This window comes from Humulus lupulus, chromosome 3 (assembly GCF_963169125.1).
Source record: "Humulus lupulus chromosome 3, drHumLupu1.1, whole genome shotgun sequence".
Classification (NCBI taxonomy): Eukaryota; Viridiplantae; Streptophyta; class Magnoliopsida; order Rosales; family Cannabaceae; genus Humulus; species Humulus lupulus.
In genome coordinates, this window is record NC_084795.1 from 195179977 (window position 1) to 195193695 (window position 13719).

Sequence of the window (13719 nt, forward strand, 5' to 3'; positions counted from 1 at the left end):
CCCCTAGCCAGTTGAATAGCTGCTTCAAGGGCGGCCATGGCATCCCTCTGCCGACGATCCATCTCAGCCTACCACTCACTTAGCTCCTAACGCTGGCGTTCTATTTCTCTTTGCTGCAGCGCCATCGTCTCCGCAGCATTCTCCTGATTGGCCCTTAGATTGGCCAACTCATCTTGCAACACTCCTAGCATTGCCCTTAGTGTTTCGAAGTCTAGTTCCTCCTCAACAAACTCCAAATGTGGTTCATTCTCGGCCACATTTGGGGGAGGAGGTTAGGATGGTGCAGCGCCAGTAGCCTGTCCAGTCTTCTTGGATGTTTTCGCTATTAGATTCTTTCACAGTTCTTTCCCAAGCTCTCAATGAAAGCACCAGAATGTTGACTCTCGATTTGGCCAACGACACAGAGTCAAATGTACGACAAAGTATAAAGCAAGAATGAGAAAAATGATCTAACGGAAAGGAAGAAAACACCAAGGAATTATAGTGGTTCGGCCCCAAAGAATGGTAATGACCTACGTCCACTTAATGATATTGTTATTATTGAATCTCAAAGTCGTGATCAAAGAACTAAGGTTCTTGAGTTTCACAAACCTTAGATGTATTACAATAAGATGATGATCTATATTCAGATTATTGATGTGGTAAGACATCTCGGTAAATGTGCTTTATATAATATGATTATATATGACATGGACCGATATGAATAAAAGTCTTTCTCCAAAAATCATTTAATAATAAAGACTTATAATTCATATCATAACTGATGATCATTTATAGATCAACCTAAATCCTGAGTGTTCACGAACTCTTGTTCATGTTTATGAAATCTTTTGATTCATTCATTAAGGTCTCTTCATAGAATGAGGTTAATGACTTTTTTTTTGGAGATTTAATATAATGAATGGCTGGGAACATGTATCAACAATACAAAATCTAATCTTTCCTAACGGATTGTATATTAGTTGCCTTAAGGGTTAATTCTGGAACTGAATGATTTTGAGATCAAATCTATAATTAGATTATTGATTAATTATTCACTAGTGAATTAATGGTACTTAAGGAATAAGAAGTAAATTAGAAAGGTAAAATGGTAATTCTTCCCTTCTAATTTATGAACTAATTAATTAGAGGGTTGAACTATTGTAAGATGGTTACATCAATGGACAACTTAAAATAAGATTAGATTTCTGTAAAAGTATATCTATAACATAAAGAGTTAAATTATGAATTAATAGTGGAGAAATATCAGAATTAATAAATTAACTATTATAATTAAAGAGTTTAATTATTTAGTTTTAATTTATTAGAGCTTAATGTTATAGGTCCATGGTCCCCAAAATGGCTCAAACAAACATTGACAAAGATAAATACAAAAATGGGCAAAATGACTTATTTGATAAGTAAAATAAATTTCTATGCACTAAACATAATTATTGTCTAATTATGTGTAATTAATTAATTGAAAATTAATTAATTATTTAATTTAACAAAAATATAATTAATTTTGAATTAATTTATAATAATGAAAATTGGGAAAAATCACATGCCTTCCTTGGCATGTGGTGGACGTGTAGCATAGTGCACAGTCACTGTGCCACACACACGAGAAGTTTCTAGAAGTTTCTTTGTTCCAAAATTTGTTTTATTTAAATATTAAATAAATAATGAGATATTGTAATATGATTAAAATATTATTATTTAAACAAAATCTGATAACTGATTAGATATTTTAAATTGTTTTAAATAAATAATATTTTATTTTTAATATATTGGATATATTAAATATAGGAGATCAGTTTTTCAGAGCGATACTTTTTTCAGTGACAGAAAACAGATCGTGAAAACTCCCTGAGTGAAACAGAACAGTGATACAAGCATAGGTCACTGTTTTTCAAAAACATAGGTCCAAACATTATCAGATCTCATGTGTTGAGAATATCTGATAAATAGATCTTGCCTATTGTTTTGCATAACGAGCCCACACTCGTTCTTTGTGTGCTGAGAACATTTTGGAGGATCCTGGTTTGAGATCTCAATGATTTTTGCCATACAAAAAGATAGCAGCAAGGAAGGACTTGAGGTAATTTTCTATTCATCTCTTTGATTCAATATATATATGTATGTGAAGAAGTAGATCTAGAAATCTTGTGGGGTTAAATTAACAATTTTTATTGTTGTTCCGCTGCGTATAATCTCTGATTTGATCTATTAAAAGCAACAAATGGGACTAGAGCCATCTTCACACATATATATGTTGAATCCGTGTGCGTTTAGTTTTATGCATTTATTTATTTATGATGAATGAATGGATGGCTTAATATGATTGAATGCATGGGAATGTTGAATCGTTAATTGTATGGTGTGTTTGGGTTAGGATTTGTTTATGATTAGATCATTGTGTAAGCCATTAAGGAGCATAGGATTTATGTAATTTTATTTGGTTTTTGACACCATAAAATTGTAACTTCGATCACACAAAGTCAAAACGGAGCCCGGGATTCAGAATTCAGCCACCGTTCCTCCAAGGCCACCCTCCGAGCCGCTGCCGGGGACGTCGTACGAACCGTACGGATGGATCCGTACGGTTCCATATAGTGCGCCTCGACTGCACCTTAAAGTGCCATGTGTCCCTGTGTAACGACCCAAAATCACTAATTAGGCTTAAGGGCCTTGATTAGTGTGCCTGGAGGGCATAATGGGAATTATGTGTGATTTTAATGATTTAGAAGCATGGTTATGATTTTAAGCATGTTATATGACTATGTGTATTATGTTATGTGATAATTATGATTTGTGATTTGTACCACGTGGGTGCGGTGATACTAATGAGATGCACGTGCTGAGACGGTTCTAGAAAGATAGATAGTGGTAACTGGTAATTTGGTAACCTGCGTAACTGTTAGTAACCATAGAGAGTAACAAGTTTTGTTGGAGAGGTGGTAGAATTGTAAAGCTGGTAAAAGGGCAAGTAAGCCCTTGAGGTCTAGTTAGAAAGGGATATTAATAGAGGGATAAATTGGTCTTTTGGCAGTAAATAGATGAGTTTGAGCTGAAAGAAAATACATTTACGTATAACATTTTGGGAAGTTGGTTTTATGCCAAATTTTGGAGACCTAGAAGGAGAACAAAAGAAAGATAGAAAAGGGAAGCTGAACTTTAGCTCTTGGAAGGAGAATCAAGGGGTGTTTGAAGTTATCAATCAAGCTTAGGCCAAGAATACTCAGAGGTAAAGATTTAGCTATGATATGTTTAAGTTTCAAGTCTGGTTTTTAGATGATGAGTTTGAATTGAAGCAAGTTGGTGGCTGGTTTTGCATGAATTCAGAGTTGGAATAATCAAAAGAGAAGGTGACTTGAAGCTAGAGTTGAGGAGAATTCAAGCTGGGTTCTTGACTGAGGTAAGGGTGTATCATGTTTAAATTTTCGTAGCTGTTATGATTTAAGAATCTAAAGGGGTTGGTTTTCACTTTTCTCAAGCTTTGGTTCAAGGGTTTGAATTTGAATTTAAGTGTGAATTCTGTGGGTGGTTGTGTAATTGAGTTGGATTATAATGTTTATAGGTTGTTGGTTGGTCAATGTGGGGTTTTGAATTAGTTTTGGGGCTTAGGTATGAAATTGGGATGGTTTGGAGAGATTTGGGTTCGGGTAAAACGCAGGGAAAACCCAGATTTTCTGGGCTCGCGAAGGAGCGCCGCGGCGCAAGGCTGTTTCTGGGCGTGATGAGGTCTCTGACTTGCTGGGCGCCACGGCTCAAGGCCGATTTCAGGACATGAATTTTTGCAATTTTGAGCCTTTGCTCCGGGGGTTTGGGGGATGCCTTCGGTGCATTGTGTTAGGGATTTGGGGGTTCCGAGAGTGTGGGATTGGTTCCGGGAGGTAGCTTTGGATTGATTAGTGACAAAGGATGTTTCATTTGTGTTGTGATTAGGACTTCGGAGAAGCTCGGGGTAGAGGACCGTGCTCGTGGCTTCGTGGCATCGAAAACTAGTGAATTGAAAGGTAAGAAAACTGCACCCGATTGTATGATTGTGATGGGACTAAGTGCTCCCGAAAGTATATCGTGTCAACATTGGTATCACGCCATGGGACATGTGAAAGTGGTCTAAGAGTACCGTACATGATTTTAGCACACAGGGCGCGAATTGGCCACTGGGAGCCAGGAACAACGGGATAACAGAGGGAGCAGCCTGAGGGCGCTAGCCCTAGTTATCGTTTGTGAATTGTGTATATTATGAACTAAAATGCCTAGTATGTGGAATACTTGATTATACTGACTGATGATATATACGAGTTTATGAGATGCAATGTGAGTTATTGATTTGTCTGTTAATTGTTCATGCTCTGTTGTTGTTGTGTTTTCTTGCTGGGCCTTGGCTCACGGGTGCTACGTGGTGCAGGTAAAGGCAAAGGCAAGCTGGACCAAACTTGAGGTGGAGAGCCCCGAGGTGGAATGTACTTAGCCAGCTGTTCGATCACCATGGTCGAGGAGTGAGTTAGGACAGGGATTACCTAACTGCTCGTTTTGCCTTAATATGGCTGGTTAATGTATTTTAACCTTGTAACTGTTGTAGATGGCCTTTAAACTAATATTTTTGGGATCCCGTGTAAATAAACAATGTTTTCCTTTAATGTAAATGTGGCTTTTGAGACCAAAACTCTTTTAACCCTAGTTCCTCAATAGTTTCAATAACACGATTTTATTTAAATGACTTGATTAGCAAGTCTGGCACTTTATAAACACACAGTGTAACGGTCTTGGCTATCCAGGGCGTTACACCCTGTCTTACTGGTCCATAATTTTTTTTTTATTTTTCTGAAGTTAATCTGTTATTTTTTTTAAAATTTTAAAATGTTAAATATCCTATTTGTTAGAAATTTGATATTTAAATAATGAGATAATTTTGTTATCCTAACAGACTTTTTTGAATATCTTATTTAAAAATTTATTTTTAAAAAATAACAAATTTTAATTAAATTTAATTCGTGTTTTAATTAAAAGTTGTTTAATTAGAAGGAAAATAAAATTATGATTATTTAAAAGTATTGTTTTAATTAATCAAGATAATTAGAAAATTATTTTCTTATTATTATTCTAGACCAACGTCACATACCCTACAGAAAGTAGAGTAAAGAAGCCCGATGGAGATCAAGGCGTTATTTTATTTTATTTTAATTTTTTTAAGAGGTTGTAAAATTATAAATACCCAAAAGCACCCGGATCAACATTTATTGGTTATTTATTTATTTAAATAATTGTTTTCACGTGATTGATAATATGTTCATGCATTTTGTGCCATACATAAAAAACCCACACAGTTATTATCATGCATCTCATTGGTAGAAACATGATTTTTAGGATTGTCCTATATGTATATATGATTTGTTTTGCGAAACCAATTGCATATACATTACTTAGTTTTTTTTTTTTTTGTAAACTTGGTAAAATATCACACCGTTTTTTTAGTCTTTATGAGTTAATTTCTTTAGACCAACTTTATTTTAAAAATTGTTTTTTAGTAAATTTTGGATGAACATAATTGGTAATTTAAAATTGGATAGGACCGAGAAACTCGCTTTCTTACCAATTTTAATTATGTTCATAAAGTTTAAAGAATCTATAATTAATTTTGAATTAATTAAGTTAAAAACACTTATTTCAAAATAGTGAGTGGGAGAGGGTTGATAACTCAACATAACCCGTGGTCTCCATTATTAATGTAACACCATGAGATATGAATAGCACCTCGCGACGACTTTGTTTTTGTCCCCCTAAGGAAGGTGTCTAGACATATCAATAGGAAAGTTATATTTCTTACCAAGATAGGAACTAATGATGTATTTTAGGTTTGACCGACCCTAAGGCAGCATGTCCTAAGTTAAGTCATGAACTCCAAAATAATGGGTTACACTCACAAAGTTATGATTAAGCTTTTGCAGTGGATAATCATAACTTGACCAAACTAAGCGGTACTTTAATGTTTAAAAGAGAAAATAATGAGTTATTTTAAGTTTTAAACAATAAAGATAAGAACGCCTTATAAATTCTCTAAGATTAATTTGACTGACCCTAAGGCGACACTTTAAATGTTAGAAAGTTTTATCGTGGGAATTAAACTTTATTTTATGTGTTTTAATTGTGCTCATGCATCATGTTTAATTTTTGAAACTTTAATATTTATTTTTCTAAACATAATAATTTATTTATTTATTCCCAGAAAAAATTTCTATTGGTGAATTACACACCGATGCTTTTCTCAAATCCTTGGTTTTTGAACTTGAAAATATGGAACACTGGTTTCGAGGCATGTTGACCATTTTTTCTTACAAAAAGATGTTGTCAACTGTCTGTAACAAACCTCCAATAGAACCACCTTTGGCTACTAGCTATGAAGCAGAAGAAAAATATGAAAATTGGATGAAATCCGATCGGTTGGCACGTTATTGCATGTTGTCAACCATGCCTGACGAAATAAAGGAAAAATATATACACTATGACTCAGCACATGAGATGTGGCGAGCAATGACAGTGGAAGTCTCTGATGAGTGTTATAGTTTATATCAAACAAAAAAGGGAAATAAGATTTACATATATTTTCCAACTTTGAATAGTAGACTCAAATACTATGAATATCAGATTCAAATTTTTTGGATAGTAGATTAAAAAATATATGCCACTAATCTATTTTTCTTTTGTTTTTCCTTTCACAGAATCAGAACCCTAAAAAGGAGGAATAGACTGAAGAGGATTTTGATAGTGAGTAAAGAGCTGGAGGAGTTGGAGAGTAGTTTTATTTAGTAATTTTATTGTTAGTTGAACAATTTAAATTTCTTTATTTTGTTTTAGAAATGTTAGATTTATTCAAACAAAGAAAACTACAGTCTAGAAATTTAGTTTATATTATAATTAGTAATTTTGATTATTAATGTTTGGAAACTTATTTCTAATTTTTTGCATAACATTTATATCTTTTATTAATAAAGTAGTTATTATTTAAAGAAATTATCTATTTACTTGTTATGCAAATGCTTTGGGATAAACTAAATTTACATACTTATTAAGAATAACAAATTTTTTAATAATTCTGAATTATTTAAAACAGCTAATCCTAGATCTATTAAACTGATTCCGATAGTGAAACACATCTATGCAACTTGAGATTGGGCCATATTGGTCTAGAGAGAATAAATAGGCTTGTAAAGGATGGTTCTATTTGAAGAGAACTATCTATTGGATCTCTCCTTGTTTGTGAATCCTATCTAGTAGGCAAAATGACCAAGAGACCTTTCTATGCTAAACGTTCAAGAGCCATAGAACCACTTCAGCTAGTACATACGGATGTTTGTGGTCCACTTAATGTACAAGCAAGAGGAGTTTATGAATATTTTGTCACTTTCATTGACGATTATTTAAGATATGGTTACCTATACTTAATGCAAAGAAAATCTGAATCTTTTGGAAAGTTCAAAGAATTTCAAACAGAGGTTGAAAAGAAAATAGGTAAAATCACTAAAATCTCTTCGATCTAATCGAGGAGGAGAGTACTTGGATTGTGAATTCAAGGACCATTTGCGTGAGCATGGCATTCAATCCCAACTTAATTCACCTGGAATGCAACAACAAAATGGTGTTTTAGAAAGACAGAATATAACGTTATTAGATATGGTTAGATCAATGATGAGTTTCTCATCATTACCACTATCATTCTGGGGCAATGCGATTCAATGTGCTTTAGACATATTGAATGTTGTTCCATTTAAGTCTATCCCAAAGACACCCATAGAGTTATGGAATGGTTGTAAAGCTAGTTTACACCATTTTCGAATTTGGGAGTATCCTGCACACGTGCTTAAAGAAATGACAGGGTAGTTGGAATCACGCTCTGAAGTGTGCATGTTTGTGGGATATTCAAAAGAGACTAGAGGTGGAATTTTCTATAGTCCAAAAGAAAATAAAACAATTGTCTCGACAAATACAACTTTTCTTGAATATGACTATGTTAATAACCACAAACCTCGTAGGAAGGGTGTTCTGGAAGAGATGGTCTTGAATGAAGTTGCAAAGTCACCAGCAATAACAAATGAGAAACAACAAGAGGAACTGCTAGTAATAGTCAGAATGGTAGAGAACCTCGTCGTAGTGGGAGGGTTAGTAAGCAACCCACACGCTATGAACACGAAGTTCAAATGCTTGTATTTGACACAAACAAAGACGATCCATTGACATTTAAAAATGCGATGAATGATTCTGACAAGGAAAAATGGCAAGAAGCCATGAACCCAGAAATGGAATCGATGTATTCCAATTTTGTCTGGGTTCTTAAAGTTCCACCTGAGAATATAAAACCCATTGATTGCAAGTGGATATTCAAGAAGAAAAGAGGAGTCGATGGGAAAGTAGTGACTTTCAAAGCAAGGCTTGTAGCCAAGGGTTACACATAGAAATAAGGGGTTGACTATGAAGAAACATTTTCTCCTATAGCCATGCTAAAATCCATTCGTATACTCTTGTCCATAGCTGCGTGCATGGATTATGAGATTCAGAAAATGAATTTCGAAACAGCTTTTCTAAATGGCTACCTTGACAAAACTATTTGCATGTCTTAACCAGAAAGGGTTTGAATTAAAAGGTCAAGAGAAAAAGGATTGCAAGATTCTTAGGTCCATTCATGGACTCAAACAAGCTTCTAGATCTTGGAATTTTAGATTTGATGACACAAGTAAAACGTTTGTTTTTGAACAAAATGTTGACGAACCTTGTGTCTATAAACAAATCAATAATGGTTGGTATTCTTTGTTCTTTACGTAGATGATATATTACTGATTGGAAATGACGTAACATCATTATCAAATGTAAAGACATGGTTGGTATACAAATTCCAAATGAAAGATTTGGGAGAAGCAAACTATGTTCTAAGCATTAAAATTATAAGAGAGAGAAAGAACAAGCTCTTGGAACTTTCACAAGCAAATTATATTGATAAATTTCTTGAAAGATTCTCTATGGAAAATTCCAAAAAGGGTCAATTATCGACTAGACATGGAATTACTCTTTGCAAAGATCAGTGTCCAAAGACACCACAAGGGCAAAAGGACATGAGAAAGTATCCTTATTTATCAGCTGTAGGGAGCCTAATGTATGCAATGTTATGTACTAGACCTGACATATATTATGCAGTAGGGATTATCCCTCGTTATCAGTCAAATCCAGGTTTCGAACACTGGATTGCGGTGAAACATATTCTCAAGTATCTCAGGAGAACAAGGAACTATATGCTAGTATATTCGAGTAGTGACCTTGAACCTACTTGATACACTGACTCAGATTTTCAATCAGACAAAGATAGTAGAAAGTCTACTTCTGGGTCAGTATTCACTCTTGGTGGTGGAGCAGTTGTTCGGAGAAGCATTAAGCAATCCAGTATAGCTGATTCAACCATGGAAGCTGAATACATAGCAGATTGTGAAGCAGCTAAAGAAGTAGTTTGGCTGAAAAAGTTCTGCATGGATCTGCAAGTGGTTTCAGAAGTGGAGAAACCACTTGTTCTTTACTGTGACAAGTAGTGGCCAATTATAAAGAACCAAGAAGCCACAAGAGGGGAAAGCATATAGAGCGCAAATACCACTTAGTTAGAGAAATCGTACCTTGACGAGATGTGTCCATTCTAACAATCGCATTAGAACACAACCTGGAAGACCCATTTACGAAGATGCTTCCTACAAAGCAATTCGAGGGTCATGTACATAATATGGGATTGAGAGAAATGCCTTACTTTCTTTAAGTACAAGTGGGAGATTGTTAGGAGTATGTCCTAAAAGCATGTAAAAGACATTTATTATTTCGATGAATAAATAAATACAATGGTCTATCATTGTTATATTTAGATTATTAGATTATTGTTTGAATAATTTTGTACATATCAGAAAAATTCCATATTCATTATTGAGGAAGTGATCTTGTATTAGTACGAGATAATTAAGATCACATGAATGAATAAAAATAGTCAACAACAACAAATTAAAGTTATGGAATTCTTTAATTGGGGTTGTAAGTACAGTTTGCTGAGTATCATGTTGATACAAATAATCTAGATTCGGATTATTAATGTGGTAAGACATCTCGGTAAAGGTGCTTTATATAATATGATTATATATTACATGGACCGATATAAATAAAAGTCTTTATCCAAATACCGTTTAATAATAAAGACTTGTAATTCATATCATAACTGATGATCATTTACAGATCAACCTAAATCCTGAGTGTTCATGAACTCCTGTTCATGTTTATTAAATCTTTTGATTCATTCGTTAAGGTCTCTTCATAGAATGAGGCTAATGACTTTTGTTCTGGAGATTTAATATCATGAATGGTTGGGAACATGTATCAACAATACAGAATCTAATCTTTCCTAACGGATCGTATATTAGTTCCCTTAAGGGTTAACTCTAGAATTGAATGATTTTGAGCTCAAATCTATAATGAGATTATAGATTAATTATTCACTGGTTAATTAATGGTACTTAAGGAATAAGAAGTAAATTAGAAAGGTAAAATGGTAAATCTTCCCTTCTAATTTATGAACTAGTTAATTAGAGGGTTGAACTATTGTAAGATGGTCATATCAATGGACAACTTAAAATAAGATTTCTGTAAAAGTGTATCTATAACATAAATAGTTCAATTCTGAATTTATAGTGGAGAAATATCAGAATTAATAAATTAACTATTGTAATTAGAGTTTAATTATTCAGTTTTAATATATTGGAGTTTAATGTTATAGGTCCATGGTCCATGAAATGACTCAAACAAACATTGACAAAGATAAATACAAAAATATTTTCTATGCACTAAACATAATTATTGTATAATTATGTGTAATTAATTAATTATTTGATTCAACAAATATATAATTAATTTTGAATAAATTTATTTTTGGGATTTTTGGTATTTAAATAATAATGAAAATTGGGAAAAATCACATTCCTTCCTTGGCATGTGGTGGACGTGTAGCACAGTGCATAGTCACTGTGCCACACGCACAAGAAGCATCTAGAAGTTTCTTTGTTCCACAATTTTAGTTATTGAAATATTAAATAAATAATGAGATATTGTAATATGATTAAAATATTATTATTTAAATAAAATCTAATAACTATTAGTTATTTAAATTATTTTAAATAACTAATATTTTATTTTTAATATATTTGTTGACAGTGAGAACTCGTCAACTAAGTTAAGTTATAAAAATAATAACGTAGAGATTATCAAAAGAAAAGCTTTAGAAATCTAAGTAGAAACTCCAAGAATAATTGCCGAAGAAAAATGGTGAACTCAGTTTGTATTGATTATGATGCGATGCTACAGTAGTTTTTCCAACCCCCTTCCATGTGGAAGTGGGGTTCATTTTATAGTAGGCTCTAATGGCCCTGGATACATGGTGTCCAGGGGACCATGTGGTACACAAGTACACTATCAGGAGAGTGGTCTCAGGGGTAGTGGTGTTGGTTCCAGTACCTGGCCAAGTACCATGAGGATGTCTCCACTACTTGATTCGTACGAATGTCAGAGGAGTGATGATAGGCATAGTGGTGCAGGTGGTGGTGGTGTCGACTCTGACATCTGGCCATAGACACACAGGCCATGCCCCTTCTCCCAGCACTCCCACTACTCGACTGGTACGGGTGTCCATACTTGACATACGGGGTCTTAAAGGCCATACCTCGTACAAGATTGTACTTGCATAATCCTTTGAATCATACTTGGGCTTTTACCTCCAAATGCTGGAGTTTCGATAGGCCTTCGTAAGAGATACCACATCGATGTGTAAGGAGTGAGACACTTGATGTATGTAAGGGTCGTGGTGTGAGATGGGGCTCTTGGGCCCTTGGCGCGAGACGCCCAAAGCACTTTGAGGCCACTCATGAGATGTGAGTGATAGGCATGTGAAATGGGTCTCGCGAGAGCCCCCTGGTGCGAGGTGTGAAGCGTGGCCTTGCTGGGTGCATGAGGCGTGAGACGCCTCTTCTCGCGAGACCATCTGGAGCGCGCGCGCGAGGCGCGAGACGCCTCCTCTCGCGAGGTCATCAGGCGCACGCGGGCGAGGCGCGAGACGTCTCCTGTCGCGAGGCCATCCAGGGCAGCCGCGCGAGGCACAGTACGGGGCACCTCCTGTCGCGAGGCCAACAGGCGCACACACACGAGGTGGGTGACACCTCCTATCGCGAGGCCATCTGGGGCAGCCGCGTGAGGCGCTGCCATGCTGAGTGCGCGAGGCGCGAGATGTCTCCACTCGTGAGGCCATCAGGTGCACGCGAGGCGTGGCCTCGCTAGGTGCTCTGAGAGGAGGCTGGTGCGAGACAATGGTGGCACGAGGGCATCGCGACTCAACCACGTAATTAGGCGCTTATGGGACCTTGGCACTTGCTTTGGGTCTTCTACAAGCATGATATTTTGAGAATCCACACTTGCCCCCCAGTCTAGGGGAGGACCATTAGGTGCTTTGGTAGACTCTTCTCTTTAATTCTTATAAATAGGCCCCCATGCCAAGCCTATTACGTACACTCTATCTCCTTAGCTTAGTGGTATTTATACCTTTGCTCCTTTTAAGAGGTAAGGGGTTCAATCCCCCACATCCTCACTTTTATTATAGTTTCCTCTTTTTTTTATATATATATTTGGGATAATTTTTGGTATGTCAATACCCCTTAATATATTTGGAGGCTAACACATCTTTTCTGTTTATTTTTGCAGACGCGTACTTTCGACCATTTAGCTCTTTTTGACCATGACGATACTTTTGGGCTTAACCTCCTTTTGACCACGACAGCGTCTCATTTTTCCTGCTTGAGGTATATTCTCTTTTTCCCTTGTTTTCATTGGGTCAATATTAGCATCACTTGGGATGGGGTACGTTGGCCTGAGCCTGTCGTGAGTTAATTTTAAGGCATACCCCTTTATTCACACCCCGTGGCAGGTCGTTTAGAGTGTTTGTGCCTAGAAATTTTGAGCCCATTCCTTTGTGTTTTGTAGCAATCCTCTCATTTATACGTGAACCCCTTTTTTCTTTCAGGATGAGGTCTCATGGAAAGTGACAGTTCGTTCGGCATACCTCCGGGGGTGGAGTTTGTTGACTTGTCTTCAGACTTAGAGTCCCCTGAGGAAAACCCTTACCAAGACTATGACTCTTTAAGGCAGGCCCGTATCCGTCATCTTGAGCACATGGCTGAACTTAGGCGTAAAATTTGGGTGGTGGAGAGGGACATTGACTCGGTGTTGAGAGGAGACGGAGCACCTCCCCCCCTAACCTTAGTGACCATGTAGTGAGCCTTAGGGTGACCCTTTTAGATTTGCAGGGGGAGTTGGAGTTTATGGAGGGACATCTTCTGCGTAAGCCCTCTAGCCCATCCTCGCCTGATGATTGTCATGGGGCCGCTTTTGCTTCTCTTCAGCCCTTAGTTTCGATCTTCCCTAGCTTAGCGCTTCCGGAGCCGGTGCCCCGGTGGAAGACTCTTGCTAGGAAGAGAAAATGGAGGGTCAAGTGTTATGTCTCTTCCTCACCTTTTTCTTTTAGTTTTGCAGATATGCCGAGGGCACGACGACAGGTATCCACCAATGAACCGGACGATGCACCTTTAATGGCATCCACCCTGGTGTCACATGTGTCAGAAAATAAACTGAGGGAAATTGTGAAGCACTACCGCGTTCCTCCAGAGTACGCCT